The sequence below is a fragment of the Acipenser ruthenus genome, chromosome 6 (genome assembly GCF_902713425.1).
Source record: "Acipenser ruthenus chromosome 6, fAciRut3.2 maternal haplotype, whole genome shotgun sequence".
NCBI classification, from domain to species: Eukaryota; Metazoa; Chordata; class Actinopteri; order Acipenseriformes; family Acipenseridae; genus Acipenser; species Acipenser ruthenus.
Window position 1 is genome coordinate 81,224,121 of NC_081194.1, and position 20,352 is coordinate 81,244,472.

Sequence of the window (20,352 nt, forward strand, 5' to 3'; positions counted from 1 at the left end):
TGTAAGAAAAACTTTAGACAAAGAGACAAAGGGGCTATATTTTCAGAGACCAATATTCCAGTTGAGAGAAATGAATGTTGTTGTTGTTTTTTTTTTGCCTGTATTAATATTAGGTTTTTACTGGTTATAAAACAGTGATATTTTCCTCCAAAAAGCCATTCTTCTCACCATATGACGGATCTCTTAATCCTTTGGGAGTTGACTCTGCGCTTGCCCTGGACTTTAAAAGCTTCGTAAAAAGTTAGGCAGAATAAAAGAGTACAGCCACACGCCTGGGTAATGGGGTATCTCATAGGCATTTTATTCAGTAATTGTCCAAAACTGGCCATTAAAAAAAAGTGTTACATTACCAACTACACCTATTAAGGCTACTATGGGGGCTTTTTCTTTGATTACTTTACAGGAACTGACAGAGCTAGTTCAACATATGAGAGCTACTACATGCTCTCTTGATCCTATAAAACCCTACAAAAATATTAAAAGATGTTCTTGGTGTTATTAATAATTAATTGCCATTCTTAGATAAGGTTCTCGAGAGAGTTGTTGCAATTCAATTACATATTGCTTCTTCCTACTCTCACCTGAAGAAGAGACCTTGAGGTCTCAAAAGCTTGTGATTAATTATTGTTTAGTTAGTCCAATAAAAGGTACCACATTTCATTCTCTTTGTAATTCAATTACAAACATGTCTAACTCTTAATGGTATATTCGAGAAGTTTCAGTCTGGTTTTTGTGCTGCACATAGTACCGAGATGGCCCTTGTCAGAGTTATGAATGATCTGCTGATAAGCTCTGACTCGGGCTTTCCATCAGTTTTAATTCTTCTAAATCTAAGTGCTGCCTTTGATACTGTAGACCATTCCATCCTACTGAATCGTCTTGAAAGCACAGTAGGACTGTCTGGCCTTGTCCTATCCTGGTTCAAATCTTATCTTTCTGATAGGTTTCAGTTCGTCTCTATTGGGAGGTAAAATCTGCATTATCGGAAGTTGTCTGGTGTTCCACAGGACTCCATTCTAGATCACTTGTTGTTTTCATTATATATGCTACCGTTAGGTGACATTATCCTCAGACACGGAGTGAACTTCCATTGCTATGCTGATGATATCCAGCTAGATTTGTCCCTAAAGCCAGGAATTTCTTCTGCCTGGGTGTTATTAGCTACTTGCCTTACAGACATCAAGCATTGGATGTCACAGAATTTTCTAATTTTGAATTCAGATAAAACAGAGGTTATGCTAGTGGGCTCACAGAACCAACTAAAAGGAAATGTGGGATTACATGAGCTTGACCCTTGCAGTCTCTCATCAAAACTTAAAGTAGAAATTAAGAGTTTGGGGATCATCTTTGATCTATCATTTGAGACTCATATTTGGGAAGTTACTAAAGTATTTTTTTACCATTTGATAAATATAGCCAAACTTAGACCAATTATTTCTGTATCTGATGCTGAGAGACTAGTGCATGCCTTTGTTTGATCTAGAATTAATTATTGTAATGCACTTTTTTTCTGGTGTACCAGAATGTGTGGTATCTCACTTGCAGTTTGTTCAGAATACCGGCGCTAGAATTCTGAATAAAACCAGAAAAAGTGAACATATTACCCCTGTTTTGGCCTCTTTACACTGGCTCCCTGTGCAGTATAGAATTGATTTTAAGATGTTGCTGTTAACTTACAAGGCCCTGAATGGATTAGCACCTAGTTATTTGCAGGAGTTACTGACCCCGTATCTTCCAAACCGCACTCTTAGATCACAGGATGTGGGGCTGCTGGTTATTCCTAGTGTCAACAAAAGCAACACAGGAGGAAGGGCTTTTTCTTGTAGAGCTCCTAAATTATGGAATGATCTGCTTTCATTTGTCAGGGAATCTGGGACCTTTACAGTTTTCAAGTCAAGACTAAAAACTCACTTTTATATGCATACAGCACCATCATTCACAATGGGAAAAATAAATAAATACTAGTAATAGTAAAGGCTGGCACACAAATGGATCTGTCTTTGTACATTTTTACAGGGGCTTATGTTACAGCGTTGTGTGATGCACTGCCAATACTGGTTCTGTCCTAGATTAGATGAGGTTAAAAGCTCTGTAACCACAACTGCAATATTGATACAAAACCTCTATCCTGTTATATTTTGTATGAATACTTACCTCTTCCACAATGAGCATTTGAAGGGGAAGGAGCAGGGTTTCACTGAATGTCTGTTTATTTCAGGTTTTATATCTGATAATTTCACACAGTTGAATTGCAAGTGGTTTCAATTGGATAGGTGATGACAATCATAGGATTTTAATTTAAGTCACTCTATCAGAAGACTCTTTTTTTGATACCCTGGTAATTAGTAGAATGTTAAAGTAAAATATTTGGAAAAAAAAAACATAACATTTGAACTCTGATCCATTACTTCACTTAATTATTTTGAGATATCCGATCATTTGACTCGACCTTAAAGTGAAAATTGCAAAAGAACATAAGAAAATGTACGATTGAGAGGAGGCCATTTAGCCCATCTTTGCTTGTCGGGTTCCTTGTAGCTGATTGATCTCAAAACTTTGTCAAGTTGTGTCTTTAAGGATCCCAGTAATTTAGCATCAATAACATGACTAGATAACCCATCCCATCCCCTCACCACTCTCTGTGTGAAGAATTGCCTCCTGCCCTCGCTCCTGTGTCTTAAAAGGGTTATCTTGTTTGTACCTGCCTTTGTTAACCACTTTTCCAGTTAAAAATAAAATGAAAAATAAAAAAAACAGCTTGGAAAAAACTTTATATATTTGAAAGGCTGATCACAAATGATGAGCTATTTGTAAAGTTAAGATTACATGTTAAGTTCTAAATTAAACATTTGACAAAGAAAAGCTTGAGACAGAGGAAGAGCAACACTGGTAGGCACACAAATATCAATAATACAAGCACTGGTAGAGGTTTATCTGTTTACTGCTGTTGGTAAAAAATAGCCCTGCTTTCCAATGACTTTACTTGTAGTTATATTTCATGTCAACAATGGCGCTTGTCTGCCCTAACAGGCTGTTAGCAGTGGCTGTATACTCTTCTGCCATTTGAGCTGCCCAAGCCCCCCTGACTTTATCATTTTAGTCTCTATATCTCCTAAGATAAGAGCCTGTCTATTTGAACTCTTTCCATCTTATTGGGTCTATACAGTTTTTCCATGAGACGTATGCCAAACTTCCTTTACATTTAGTTGACCGGCGTTTGTTCACAAAGAGTGTGTAATAAGGCTCCTGTTTTCACTATGGAACGGTCACTATTAACATGGCAGTTAGACTGCCCTATAAATACCTTTCAGAGTCTCTATTCTACTCTTGCTGCTTATGGACACTGGGTTTACAACTGCAAGCAATGTGTTTTCCAGCTGGTATTTACGAGCTAAACACTTCCACGCTTAATGGAGGCAAAAAGCATTTCTGTACTGGGCACTGCACAATTAATGGGCAAATAATGATCACTGGTGATGTGATGAAATGAAATGTATACGCTTTAGATGCACATGTTTAAAATAAGCAATGCATAACACAATGGGAAAAGTTCAGTTAACTATCTTTATTTCTTAATACAGGATAGTAAATCAAGTTAGCATTAAAAAAAAACACAGATCGTGTAAAATCATAGCCCATGGTTGACATTTTAGCAAGATGACAGATTCTATTGTAAACTAATGTAATTGAAATACATATTGAGTTTATGCTTGCAAGCAGCACCAAACATCACAGCTAGTCGACTGCATATTATGAATATTTGTTTGTTTTCCGTAGTTCAGAGGACTGTGTTGTTGGTACAGATCTTACAAAAGACCCAAGTTCATTCAGTCTACAGCCTTTTTAAGTGCTCCTGCTCTGTAAAACGTTGCATTGTATGCAGAACTTCAAAGAGCCTTTGAGATTATCACAGTTTTCAATGGGTCTTTTTAATCTTTTCGCCATTGCCTGAAATCTGCTAGGAGTTTTCACAGACAATAGATGAGACTTTTTGCACTGACAAGAACTATGCAATAAAGCTGCAGTCTAACAGCCTTGTGTGCTCAAATAAGAGACCTGGCCGTAGCTTTAGGTTTGATTTTGCTTTTGAGAGTGATCCTCTTTTAACATTATAGTCTTATACCATATTGCGCCAGTAGACTTTGTTGGAAACAATCCCTATTAGTCTATGTAGCAATCATTATCAAAAGCTGAAGTCATTGTTAATGAAGAAACTATGTAAATGGAGTAGACAGGCAAAGCAATACCTCTTGAATAAGCTTATTCCGTTATTTAAGTAAGCTGTCTATTTTAATGATCTCAACAGTGGCTGATCTAAATACCACCACTCTTCAACTCTATATGAATCTGACTGTGCCTTTTCACACGGGTATTTATTCACCTGCTTTTATCATATACAATATACAATAATGAAGTGTCATTTCAGGAACGTGGTATTAAGACATCGTTTAGACATTACAATAGGCCCCAGTGTCATAGGCTGTGCTGACACTGCTCTTAACCTTCCTCTTTATAACTTGATTTCCTCTCTTGTGGATTTTACTTGTTTACTTAAAACACCTTTAGCATTTTCTTGGTAATACAGGTTTACTGGCCCTGCGTAATTGCACAGAGCTGTAATATACAAATATAAATATTTGAACAATAAAAGACAGCCATTCTGACTTGTGCTATGTAGAAAGTTCACTATTCCGCTAGGGGGACTTTGTACTTTCCACAACAGAGAAGCCTTGTACGAGTCTTGCTACTGTGTAACATTCATACCCAGGACACTGGCATTTAGCCCGAGGCGTGTCTGGCGTTCTAAAGCTGCAAACAACCTTCTTTGAAACGTTTCTTATTTGCCAACTATTAATAGTGATTTGCTCTCTTCCACACACACAGATTTCCAAATGCTCATTTCAAAATGAATGGCTCCTTTGTGTTTGACACAGGGTCACCAAAATAGCCCCACTTGAGGAAAAATAAATGTGTTTTGTTTTGGCAGCTAAAGTCTTGAACACTTTTAATTAGTGTACTCTGTCCCTTGGTTTGGCCACCGAATGTTGTTGTATCAAAGAAGTGGCTCTGCCTGGTTTTTCAACACTGCGTGCGAAAGCTGAGAATGGGGGCAGGAGACACTGGGCTTGAAATGTACGATCCCCAGGAAGCAGCAATGGAAGCAAACAGAGGAGGTCATTTAACCAGGCATAGCTGGTGTTGTTTGTGGTTGCCCCTGACAGCCATGCTGACTCCTAAGCACCTGTGTTTGCTCACTAGCTTTCCTCAATCTGCTAGAAAAGGGCCCGATCATGTCACATGGCAGCAAGATAGCCCAGGCACCATGGGAATACAAAAGACGGGGCTTTTAGCACAGTTAATCATTAATGCAGCCTTTCTTTGTCTCATTCAGGAGTGCTGACAAGCGCTTTGATATTTCATATTTGCCATCAGGTTGGACGCAGTCCTAACCAGGTACTAATGAACACAGTGACTCAAAAGCCGTTCTGTTTCTCTTCTCAGTTGTACATTCATCACCGGTGAGACGCCTACTTGTACCTGTTGGGAAGAAAAGAAACATTTCATTAAAGGCAATGATATTCAATACCAGTACAGCACCTTAAGTGGATGCAATTCATCTTCAGCATTAATAATAACTAACAGAAAGGCTGCATGAGCAGCAGTTGATCTGTATGGGGGTTCCACCCATTTCATATTTCTGTACCGCAAAAGAAACATCCACCTTAGAATAATCAGTCAGTGTGGGCTGCTCGGTAGAGATCAATGGCCATATTCACAAAGCATTTTCCACCCTGCGAAAATCACTCCTTTTTTATTTGTATAGTTTGCACCTTTCTTTTAGTAAAAGGAACAGCAAACACTAATGTTACAAACCTGCAATAAACAATTGAGGTGCACGTAGTAGGAGCCTTTAACTTCCTAAGTTCATTATTTTAAGCTTTTTAATATCAACGTTTTGATTTCTTTTTGGAAAAATGAAATGGTGATTACATAGGTTTGGTGGTAAATGCTTTGTGAATATGACCCAAATAATGTCTTGTTGGTACTTTATTATGCTGATAATATTTTAGTCTATGCTTCACTTACTACATTTTGCTATGCTTTAATCATGGCAACATTTTACAAGTGCAGAATTGCCATTGTAGCTAATGTTTCTAGTCAGAATTCTCCTCCAGAAGGTAAAACTAATACAACTAAATACAATTATCAAATGTTTTCACTAAAGCTTTCAGTCTTTGTTTCTGCTCAAATGAAGAAGCAATACTACAGTAACTTAAAACTAGCAACACAACAAAAAAAAGATACTTATGACCACAGTGTAAATCTAGTCTATTTAAGTTGCTGTCTTGTATTGTTAAAAATCTGAACTATCCTCAAAAATAGTTCATACATGGTCCATCAGTGAAAGATACACTAAACAGTGTTAAGTGTGGCTTTGTTTTTCTTAAACCTATTGCTGCCGTCAGAGCTTGGTGTCAGAAAGGAGACACATTAACATTCTTCTGGAAAGAGTCTTTGCACTCGGGCACATTTGTCTCAGAAAGACAGGAGTGCATTCGCCACATTCTTATTGAGTGTAGTGGCACCTCTGGATACTCTTAGAAAAGGGAGCCAGCTCTCACTGAACCCATGGTAAATCAAGAGAGGGGTTCTGGAATTTAGAGCATTAGGTTCAAATACAACAAAACTTTGCTGAACAAATACTGTGCTCAAAACATGTGAGGTCTGTAGTGGGAGTGCCATTCAATCATTTACAATGAGTATCCCAAGAGAGGGTAGACAGTGGATACATAATAGAAAAAAAAGAATACACCTAAAATAAAAATAATTTGGTTTTTTTTTGTTTTTTTTTCTTACAGACCAAATTGCCTTTTTATAGTCAACACCATTTCATTTGTGAAATTTCCATCTGCTGCTTGGCATTTATAACACACGAGTTGCTCAGCAAACTGCCACACTTTAAAAAGGTCTAAACTATGTACCGTATGAGCAGAGACACGAAGCAGCAAATTGTCAGGCCACTGCAGTCCTGTTCATGAATCCAAACTGTCATTCTTTCACTAACAGGAGTGTGTTTAAACCGCTATCAGTTCAATATCCCCTGTACTATGCGGTCTCTGATAAATGTCATATATTCAATCTACTGATATAGAACTTTTTGAAATTGAAAATTACTTAAGGACAGAACTTGTTAAGCAGTACTATGAATATATATATATATATATATATATATATATATATATATATATATATATATAACTCATAATTCAGTCATGGAACTTATTTTTGACAACTTGGTCTCTTTTGTAGATATCAAATCATTCTATTATAATTATGAATTGTTTACAAGACTGAGCTGGGCAAGCTTCCACACTGTCTTAATATACATGTGCTACTAGTATCAGTACCTAACCTTCATGGTATAAGATCTGAGGCTGTTTTAAGGGTTCGATTTCCTAAAGATCACATGGAACAAGTTATTACAATTTGTTATTATTTTGCAATAATTGTGATTTTGTTTTCCACTTTTTTTTTAACCCGGTCTCCCTTGAAAATTAGATTGTTATTTATTTATTTATTTATTTATTTATTTATTTATTTATTCTTTAACCAGGAGTAAACCCATTGAGGCCGAAGCCTCATTTACAAGAGTCCTGGCAAGATGACCAGAAACAGACAGTAGTAATTTCACATCATTAAAAACAGCACCATCACTCTAAAAGACAATCTCATCATACATTCAACCTGGGATCAGACACATTTATACTTCCATCATTCTTGCAACCTGCTATTATTGGTAATCTCAGCTGGACCTCCTGCTTAAATAAATAAATACATATGGCTGATCCTTTTTACTCTAATTGTAGTGCTTCTGAGCATGTGAAATGATTGAGGTCCGATAATTACCTTCTTGACATCTCAGTTTGGCTGCTTTTTTTTTTTTTCTTTCTGTGTCTTCCAGGATATATTCTATTGCAATGAGCAAGATCAATACAAACTCTCTGATGATTGTCTCCCCTGACTTTGAAAGCAAGGTCCAATGGGTCACATTTATGGTTAATGAAGGGTTCCTGAGCAGGATATACATCCACATAGGCGGTGCAGTCTTTCATTCGGGAGGCTATTCCACACTTTTTCCCCTGCATTTATTTAACCCAACGATGTACAGTAACATACACACAGATTACATGATTATATATATATATGTATATATATAAGGCTTTAATTATTTTTTATTACAATGTTACTAATGAATCTGAACACTAACTTTCATTCATTGTGTTGAGTTTTGTTGAGTTTGATAAATAGTCGGACTGACTGACACAAATAAATGTCGTGTTTATAGCGTAGTTTCGGGGGGCGCTGTAGAAGGCACTCACCTGCGGGATGACTCAGCCTGCTCTCTGTCAGCCGAGCTGCTTCCAATGGCTGTCCCATCTGTCAATCTCTCTCCACCCTATTTAAGCTGTGCACTGCTTCCTGCTCGTCTTTCATTTTGCGTTTTGGTTTTTGCATATGTTGCAGGAACCTCCTTGCCGGATTCTCCTCAAAATATTTTTAATTTCTCCGACGTACCGTCTACTTTTAATACAGACCACTACCTAGCTGTTATTTATGGGTTATAGTTCATTACGACAATTAATATTGCATTCTGGTTTAAAAAAACAAGGGAACTTGGGATAGGTACCGTAAAGCGTGAAGGAACTGGATTTTACGTGAGATAGTTTTGCATGAAGGGTTACGACAGTAGGTAGGAGTTTGGCCTCATTGTGTGGAGTGTTAAAACAGCACAACATCAAAACGTAGTGTCTGAGTTGTTTGTCAAACACAACACTAGCAACCAGACCTGCTTCCCCGGCGCTACTGAGATCAAAACGCCCCCACCAGCAGGCTCAGCCTTCCGGAGCAGTTATTTTATAAGGATCGGCCACTCTCCAAACTCTTAAACCCTCCAGGACAACAATATCAACATCCCGCCTGTAAGCGAGCGTATAGCGTTGCTCAGTAATAAATGTACCTTTATAGCCGCTTCATCCACATTGCCTCCTTCTCACAAGTGCGCTTCAGCGAACTCGGTAGCACAGGACAAGCTGCAGTTCTCAGCACAGCAGCCCAGCAACCAGGAGACGCACCCGAACTCATCCTTCAGTGTCATAACAATATTTCGACGACATGAAGTCCCTCATTCACCCCATCGGCGTCTCAACTACCTCAATTAATACGCTCTGCACTGCCCTGCAGTCACAGATACACACATACACTCTGCACCGCCCCGCAGTCACAGATACACACATACACTCTGCACCTCCCCGCAGTCACAGATACACACATACACTCTGCACCGCCCCGCAGTCACAGATACACACATACACTCTGCACCGCCCCGCAGTCACAGATACACACATACACTCTGCACCGCCCCGCAGTCACAAATACACACATACACTCTGCACCGCCCCGCAGTCACAGATACACACATACACTCTGCACCTCCCCGCAGTCACAGATACACACATACACTCTGCACCTCCCCGCAGTCACAGACACACACATACACTCTGCACCGCCCCGCAGTCACAGATACACACATACACTCTGCACCTCCCCGCAGTCACAGATACACACATACACTCTGCACCGCCCCGCGGTCACAGACACACACATACACTCTGCACCGCCCCGCAGTCACAGATACACACATACACTCTGCACATCCCCGCAGTCACAGATACACACATACACTCTGCACCGCCCCGCAGTCACAGATACACACATACACTCTGCACCGCCCCGCAGTCACAGATACACACATACACTCTGCACCGCCCCACAGTCACAGATACACACATACGCTCTGCACCGCCCCGCAGTCACAGATACACACATACACTCTGCACCGCCCCGCAGTCACAGACACACACATACGCTCTGCACCGCCCCGCAGTCACAGATACACACATACACTCTGCACCGCCCCGCAGTCACAGATACACACATACACTCTGCACCGCCCCGCAGTCACAGATACACACATACACTCTGCACCGCCCCGCAGTCACAGATACACACATACACTCTGCACCGCCCCGCAGTCACAGATACACACATACACTCTGCACCGCCCCGCAGTCACAGATACACACATACACTCTGCACCTCCCCACAGTCACAGATACACACATACAGCTCTGCACCGCCCCACAGTCACAGATACACACATACGCTCTGCACCGCCCCGCAGTCACAGATACACACATACACTCTGCACCTCCCCACAGTCACAGATACACACATACAGCTCTGCACCGCCCCACAGTCACAGATACACACATACGCTCTGCACCGCCCCGCAGTCACAGATACACACATACACTCTGCACCTCCCCACAGTCACAGATACACACATACAGCTCTGCACCGCCCCACAGTCACAGATACACACATACGCTCTGCACCGCCCCGCAGTCACAGATACACACATACAGCTCTGCACCGCCCCACAGTCACAGATACACACATACACTCTGCACCGCCCCGCAGTCACAGATACACACATACACTCTGCACCTCCCCACAGTCACAGATACACACATACAGCTCTGCACCGCCCCACAGTCACAGATACACACATACGCTCTGCACCGCCCCACAGTCACAGATACACACATACACTCTGCACCGCCCCGCAGTCACAGACACACACATACACTCTGCACCGCCCCGCAGTCACAGATACACACATACGCTCTGCACCGCCCCGCAGTCACAGATACACACATACACTCTGCACCTCCCCGCAGTCACAGACACACACATACACTCTGCACCGCCCCGCAGTCACAGATACACACATACACTCTGCACCGCCCCGCAGTCACAGATACACACATACGCTCTGCACCGCCCCACAGTCACAGATACACACATACACTCTGCACCGCCCCACAGTCACAGATACACACATACGCTCTGCACCGCTCCGCAGTCACAGATACACACATACGCTCTGCACCGCCCCGCAGTCACAGATACACACATACACTCTGCACCGCCCCGCAGTCACAGACACACACATACACTCTGCACCGCCCCGCGGTCACAGATACACACATACGCTCTGCACCAACCCGCAGTCACAGATACACACATACACTCTGCACCTCCCCGCAGTCACAGACACACACATACACTCTGCACCGCCCCGCAGTCACAGATACACACATACACTCTGCACCGCCCCGCAGTCACAGATACACACATACACTCTGCACCTCCCCGCAGTCACAGATACACACATACGCTCTGCACCGCCCCGCAGTCACAGATACACACATACACTCTGCACCGCCCCGCAGTCACAGATACATACATACACTCTGCACCGCCCCGCAGTCACAGATACACACATACGCTCCGCACCGCCCCGCAGTCACAGATACACACATACGCTCTGCACCAACCCGCAGTCACAGATACACACATACACTCTGCACCGCCCCGCAGTCACAGATACACACATACACTCTGCACCGCCCCGCAGTCACAGATACACACATACGCTCTGCACCACCCCGCAGTCACAGATACACACATACACTCTGCACCGCCCCGCAGTCACAGATACACACATACGCTCTGCACCGCCCCGCAGTCACAGATACACACGTACGCTCCGCACCGCCCCGCAGTCACAGATACACACGTACGCTCCGCACCAACCCGCAGTCACAGATACACACATACACTCTGCACCGCCCCGCGGTCACAGATACACACATACACTCTGCACCGCCCCGCGGTCACAGACACACACATACACTCTGTACCGCCCCGCGGTCACAGACACACACATACACTCTGCACCGCCCCGCAGTCACAGATACACACGTACACTCTGCACCGCCCCGCAGTCACAGATACACACGTACGCTCCGCACCGCCCCGCAGTCACAGATACACACATACACTCTGCATCGCCCCGCAGTCACAGATACACACATAACCTCTGCACCGCCCCGCAGTCACAGATACACACATACACTCTGCACCGCCCCGCAGTCACAGACACACACATACACTGCACCGCCCCGCAGTCACAGATACACACGTACACTCTGCACCGCCCCGGAGTCACAGATACACACGTACACTCTGCACCGCCCCGCAGTCACAGATACACACGTACACTCTGCACCGCCCCGCAGTCACAGATACACACATACACTCTGCACCGCCCCACAGTCACAGATACACACATACACTCTGCACCTCCCCGCAGTCACAGATACACACATACACTCTGCACCGCCCCGCAGTCACAGACACACACATACGCTCTGCACCGCCCCGCAGTCACAGATACACACATACACTCTGCACCGCCCCGCAGTCACAGACACACACATACGCTCTGCACCGCCCCACAATCACAGATACACACATACACTCTGCAACGCCCCACAATCACAGATACACACATACGCTCTGCACCGCCCCACAATCACAGATACACACATACACTCTGCACCGCCCCGCAGTCACAGATACACACATACGCTCTGCACCGCCCCACAATCACAGATACACACATACGCTCTGCACCGCCCCGCAGTCACAGACACACACATACGCTCTGCACCGCCCCACAATCACAGATACACACATACACTCTGCAACGCCCCACAATCACAGATACACACATACGCTCTGCACCGCCCCACAATCACAGATACACACATACACTCTGCAACGCCCCACAATCACAGATACACACATACGCTCTGCACCGCCCCACAATCACAGATACACACATACACTCTGCACCGCCCCGCAGTCACAGATACACACATACGCTCTGCACCGCCCCACAATCACAGATACACACATACGCTCTGCACCGCCCCACAATCACAGATACACACATACACTCTGCAACGCCCCACAATCACAGATACACACATACGCTCTGCACCGCCCCACAATCACAGATACACACATACACTCTGCACCGCCCCACAATCACAGATACACACATACGCTCTGCACCGCCCCACAATCACAGATACACACATACACTCTGCAACGCCCCACAATCACAGATACACACATACGCTCTGCACCGCCCCACAATCACAGATACACACATACACTCTGCACCGCCCCGCAGTCACAGATACACACATACGCTCTCCACCGCCCCACGGTCACAGACACACATACACTCTGCACCGCCCCACAATCACAGATACACACATACGCTCTGCACCGCCCCACAATCACAGATACACACCTACACTCTGCACCGCCCCGCAGTCACAGATACACACATACACTCTGCACCGCCCCGCAGTCACAGATACACACATACACTCTGCACCGCCCCGCAGTCACAGATACACACATACGCTCTGCACCGCCCCGCAGTCACAGATACACACATACACTCTGCACCGCCCCGCAGTCACAGACACACACATACACTCTGCACCGCCCCGCAGTCACAGATACACACATACACTCTGCACCGCCCCGCAGTCACAGATACACACATACACTCTGCACCACCCCGCAGTCACAGACACACACATACACTCTGCACCGCCCCGCAGTCACAGATACACACATACACTCTGCACCGCCCCACAATCACAGATACACACATACACTCTGCACCGCCCCACAATCACAGATACACACATACACTCTGCACCGCCCCACAATCACAGATACACACATACACTCTGCACCGCCCCGCAGTCACAGATACACACATACGCTCTGCACCGCCCCGCAGTCACAGATACACACATACACTCTGCACCGCCCCGCAGTCACAGATACACACATACACTCTGCAGCGCCCCGCAGTCACAGATACACACATACGCTCTGCACCGCCCCGCGGTCACAGATATACACATACGCTCTGCACCGCCCCACAGTCACAGATACACACATACGCTCTGCACCGCCCCACAGTCACAGATACACACATACACTCTGCACCGCCCCGCAGTCACAGATACACACATACACTCTGCACCGCCCCGCAGTCACAGATACACACATACGCTCTGCACCGCCTCTCTGTCCCATTCATATGCAAAAATCTTCGTTCTGCTTCCTCCAAACCCGGAATCTCTGGGTCTCTAATTGGGGAAGACAAATTTTTCCTTATATCCCCACCTTCTGACCCCCCCCCCCCCCCCCCCCACCCCCCACTCAAGCAATCTTCAATCTGCGATCCCTGTTTTCTTCAGTAGGCGTCCCACTCTCAAGATAAACCATCTGCCCAATTAGAATTCCTCTGAATCATCCAGGACACTGTCAAATCCCAAGGCAGCCTTCCACTCGACAATCCTAGAATGTATTTGTCAGCTCATTAACAACTTCCAAGAATCAAAATCAATCTTTAAACGCAACCTGTTATCTTGGCCACTTCAATTTCGCAATTTGCATTATTCCTAAGGCAGAACATTCATATCGCACTCTCGCCTCAACCTCAAAACCTGGATTCTCACATAAAAATATCTTTCAGAAGCAAGAAACCCTCCTCCAGATTGTGGCAGCCATTTCCGCAGTCAAGGCTAACACTAATTCCCATCTAATATGTCCGCTCATCCTCTCAAATACTACAAACATTAATACATGGTGAGAGACATGGTACGAGACTGGAAATCTGTCTTGATTATGAGTTAAGGAGTTCCACTATTAAGTGTTGTGAAACCCATATCTCTGAATGTGAGTTTACCTTTTCCATTCCATGCAGAAATGCTAGCAGCATCGATCCTGTATTAACTAACACATAGGATGGTCGGCATCTCATCTCTCTAGACATCAGAATGTGGTACACCTTGATGCAACTCTGGAACAATCAACAAATGAAGTTCCAGCAGCTCATCTTCAATACAGATCACCAAGTCACTTCAGCAGGAACGCTGCAGGGTCGGGAAAAGGCTACAGGCAGCTCTTGCTAGATTGCAAGAGCTACATCTGCTGAATGTGAAGCAGTCAGACTCTATGTGGCTTCGAAAGAGCTCTCCCGGTAGCAGCGCCTTCCAGGCTGTCAATCTCCTCAGGCATCCTTCGACTTCTGATCTCCACGCTCAGGAACAGCTGCTTCAATCCTTTGGGTGACCTCACCATGGAGGTACTGTGCCTATGTGCTTTCTACAGACCTCGAAACCACTATGTATATGCTACATATATATTTGACACTGTTTCTTTTACAACATAGAGTGGCCAAATAAATGAAGTTTAACATAGTACTAGCTTGTACTTTAAAACATGTTATGCCTATTTAAGCAAATTAGAAAAACAGTAAGGATAACAAGCTGCACTGTTTTTTAAACCCTTAAATCCGTTAACCTGTTCTGCAGTCCTACAGTACCTACACCAATTTCAAACACCATTTCCATCACTTCACATCAATTTAAATCAACTATTAATACTGACTATTAAGCTTCTAAACACGCACTTACTATCATACTTATAATCAAGGGGTATTCAATGTATTTCATAAGGTATATTTGCAAAAATAAATAAATAACTGCACTTTTATCGTAAACTTTCGAATATCTATATGGGGCTGAGATCGGTGGGAAGAATGGACGTTAAACCAGCCAAGCACTGTCTCCTCGAATGACAATGAAATGCAACTAAATCCTGTAGTTTGAACCTTGGTGATACTGCAACAGGACCGTCATAGCCTTGTTTACCTGTGTATCCAAAAATTGTCTTTGGTAAGCAAAAACATTCATTTTCATCAGAATATTAAAATGCGTTTTCATATTTAGAGTACAGTAAGCGGGCAGATGCGGTTTTCTGCTTTCCTTGCAGACACTTTTTCAGAAGTTCAAAAGACCCCGCTTTCACTGAAAATGGAGTGAAGGACTGGAAAAATCTAAAGAAAAACTTCAGAAACATTCATAATCTGGCACCACAGACAGTGTTCTGAAAGATGGCATTTGTTCAAACAGTCGAAGGAAGAAGGTTCTGACTGTAGCGTCACAGTTATCAAATTCTCACAAAACGGTGGTGTGTCAAAACAGACAGTATGCTACGAAAATATTTTGCCACAAGTTCTATAAAATCAGATTCAGATCAAGCTGTTTGTATAAATAACAGCAATTCGAATTAATGTAGAAATTGTGAAGAGGATGTTCCAGGCAAGGGAATGAGAGAGAAGGATTCAGAGTTTTCGTCGGCTGCCTCCTGCAGAGGTATGGGGGGGGGGGGGGGCTCAGATCGGCGGTATGAATTGACATTAAACCAGCCAAACGTTGTCGCCTCCAATGACATTGAAATGCAACTAAATCCTGTCTCTGTACTACTTGTTGATTTTGATATCCCAGCTGCCCTAGCAGTCTGGCAGTTGCGCAGTAGGGAAAGTTCGTTAGACTTCGTTAGAGGTTCTTTGCGTGCTTGCAGGAAAAGAAAAATCAATCTTCTTCTCGCACAAATATTTTTTGTGTTGGTCAGAACAATTTCTTGTGAGGGTTTGGGCAATTTATTAAGCGTCTTATACGCACCGCCTATGTACATCCACATATTAAATAAGAGTAGGACTTCATAGCCGGTTGGTATCAATGCTACATCTCCTCAATGGTGTTTTGTAGTATGAATACATGTTTCTGGATGTGATTTTCTGTCCCCAGCTCTCATTTTTATTTTAAAGCAGTTTGTTCAACATTGAAATTGGGAATGGTTTCATGGTACTGTACTTCATTTTTAGACCAAAAAAGAATGAAATTCTGCACAAGAATTTTGTTGTTGATTTTATTTATCTACACTGTGTCAGTCTGTCTCATGTACCAAAGAAACAGTATAAAGCCTTCAACGTCTGTCTACATTGATGACATATTGATTAGCATGTAAAGCTACCTCTAGATTGTATGTGCTGCTTTTGTGAAGCTTGTTTGGACGATAGGTTTTTTGTATTAAACTTGAGTAAAGGGAGAACAATTCATGGCATGGGACATTAAGAACTGGGCATGGGGCACACTGAACCTCATGGGACATTAAGAACTGGGCATGGGGCACACTGAACCTCATGGGACATTAAGAACTGGGCATGGGGCACACTGAACCTCATGGGACATTAAGAACTGGGCATGGGGCACACTGAACCTCATGGGACATTAAGAACTGGGCAAGGGGCACACTGAACCTCATGGGACATTAAGAACTGGGCATGGGGCACACTGAACCTCATGGGACATTAAGAACTGGGCATGGGGCACACTGAACCTCATGGGACATTAAGAACTGGGCATGGGGCACACTGAACCTCATGGGACATTAAGAACTGGGCATGGGGCACACTGAACCTCATGGGACATTAAGAACTGGGCATGGGGCACACTGAACCTCTTATTGCCAACATGCCAAGCAGTGATCAAGGCCAGGGGTGGAACCACCAAGTGACATGTTTAAAAAGGAATCGCATTGTATATAGTGAAATAAATGGTTACATTTCACTATTTGTTTAAATTGTTACAAAGTATCAAGTGTAACTTGAACCATAGACTACCCAAGTCTAAACATGCTTCAATTAATAAATTATGAAAATCAGAAAAATATTAGACGATGATGGCATCTCAACAACCCTGGTGAACAAAATTATACATAAATGAATAAATAAATAAATGCATGACTAAATAAATAACATGAATGGAATATACAGTTGCAAAACTAACATTTCTACAAGGCTTAGCATAAATAAATTTGACAAATTTATTACATACCCTTACCACTTTAAAGCACTTCAAAGATATAAACATGCATTAAAAAACACCTTTCAAAATGCAGCAGCGCTCATAAATGCTGCAGTTTCATAAGAGGTAATAGAACCAAACTGAAGCTTATCATAAATGCATTACTGCAGTGAGTTATCCTGTCGACAGGAGGGAATGAAAGAGGGCTGCTGGCTCTGAGGTTCAAACAAAGGGTTCTGTTTAATAGAAGCAGGTAAAAGATGGATGTCTTGGCAAACATTGCCAGCATACTTGGCCGGTGCCACTGGGCGGTCACAGCTAACGGCAACAAGGACCTTGTGCTGTAGATCCACTCCCTAATATCAGCCCATTTTATTCTTTTTTTATCTCTGTTAAAATATCCTTGCTTTCAGTCTTGCCTTCTATGCAAAACATTCTGAACCGTTTTCATGTATTGATTTTTACCCCTGATGTTTCCAGGCACAGGGTGTAGTGCTAAAGCTTTCTGATTAGCAGACAACAAGCCCCACCAAGTTTCGACTGAGCCAGGTGCACGTATACTGCTCCTCTTTAGTCTTTCATGTCTGCTCTGTTGTTGTATGCTATTGTGCTATTAGGCAGTATTCTGCTCGACAGGGAACCCCTTTTTAAAAGAAAATAAAGGATTTCTGCATGATTGTCAACATGACACAACTGGCCTCTGTTCACCTGCCTTTTGGGAACCTACAGTAGATCCTTTTTCTTTAATAACTTTCGCAGGACAATGACTCATGCAGTACTATAGTACTCATAACCTGTTGTCAGGTTGAAGTTTTTTCATGTTTTGATTCTTTACAATTGTTTTCTCATTTTGTTAATGACTACAGATAATGTCTGGCATTTTACTGTAAGCAGTACTAATAGTGTAAGCAGTAATAATATTTTTTTATTATTATTTGGAACTTTCATCATAGTTATTTATTTGTTTTGTTATTTAGTAGTTTTTAAAAACTGTGTCTTAATTGAAATTTAAAAATGTTAACAAATGCTAAAATCATATTATAAATAAGCAAAACAATATTAAAAGCTCAGACATCTTACCCAGAACCAGGCATGCGTATATATTCTACTCCTTTAGGATCCTAAAATAGAAATAACTCAGTAGCCTGCATGTTGTACAGCAATAATGAGTGTTGCTATTTGCATTATGATGTGTTATGGCAGGAGAATTTCACTACACATCCCTCATCTTGTTTGTTTCTTTGTCTTTTTTTTCATTTGTACCTTCTGGTTCCCCTGATATGTTTCATCTCCTTGTTTTTTTTTTAAGCACAGTTCATGATCAGGTTTTGTAATCAATCAAGTAGTCTACGAATTCTAGTAATTTAATGTTTGCATTTTTCAGTTCTAGGTTTTCGTTAAAGGGATTACAACAATTACATTTGTCACCTAAAACAATACAAATTGCAAATTGAATTACCTTAGTATTTAGTTGAAAGGTTCTACTTTTAAAATTATTATTTTATTTATGCTTTTTAATATTACATATAGGTAGGTTTTATTATTGTACCTTGCACTGACAAAATGTTTGAAACACAGATTACAGATTTGATACAAAGCTTGATAATATGGAATGAAAATTGTACCATAAGAAATTAATTAGGCCAATGTATGAGCCTGCAAAAAATGAAACTGTAAAAGTAGCTTTGATTGCATGAAGAAGTGGCCATTCTAAATTGCTGATTACATTTGAATTATCGCACTGCTATCCGTATAGTGGCTTTAAAAAAATACCAATTAACAAAACAAACAACAGCTCTGATGAAGATAAGTAATGTTTCTGGGAATGGTGGACATTGTTAGCATTAATACATTCAAAATGTATTCCTAGGGTTAGTTATTTATTGAATAAATCATGTTGAGTTTCCATGTGCGTGCACTCAACCATTTTAAAGCAGTGCTTTATTCTGGTTTAATTTTAAATTGAGGTTTAGCAAATAGCTGGTACACTATCTTACAAAATAGGCATGTTGATGATATGCAATACTAGATGGAAATAACAATTCCACTAACTGCAGAAAGCTGCAGATTTGCCATTTACTATAAGTAGGACTAGAATACAACAAGCAGGAACTTGAACACATGATATCTTACTTCTTCTGTCTGTTTTTATGTATTTTCCTTTTTTATAATTATTATTTATACAGTATATTCATATGAAAACTGAAGACTAGTTAAAGTGACAAATCTCATCCACCACAGTGCTGTAGATACAGAGACAGCATTAAAATAATCTAAAACACATCCTGGGGACAGCCAAGAAGAAGAAGAAGAAGAAGAAGAAGAAGAAGAAGAAGAAGAAGACTCTGAAACTCTGAATGGTTCACTGTAATTGCACTAGACCTCTTGCTCATCTTTGTTAAGAATGCTCTGCTGCCTAATGGCAACACATCTGTGATTTACTCTTGATATCAACCAATTTGTTGACTTAAGGTGCGATATTGAATGTTGGATTACAGCTTTACTTTATCGTAGGTAAATTGCTTTGTGTTAAACCATAACATATAAAAAAAACACTTTAGGGCTTTTAAGTGTAGTAAAGCAAACAGAAACACCAATGCCTTTTTATTGATAAAATGAGGTGCTTTGGGTGTCA

At 42.3% G+C, this 20,352-nt stretch overlaps 1 long non-coding RNA gene across 1 annotated transcript in view; it reads right to left on the reverse strand.

Moving 5' to 3' along the window:
• Window positions 1–3,550: 3,550 nt before the first annotated feature.
• Window positions 3,551–20,352, reverse strand: part of LOC131737354 (uncharacterized) — a 42,967-nt gene continuing 26,165 nt past the window's right edge. Inside the window, exon 2 of the long non-coding RNA XR_009328974.1 lies at window positions 3,551–5,538. This is a non-coding gene — a long non-coding RNA (uncharacterized LOC131737354). The remainder of the gene's footprint in view (window positions 5,539–20,352) is intronic.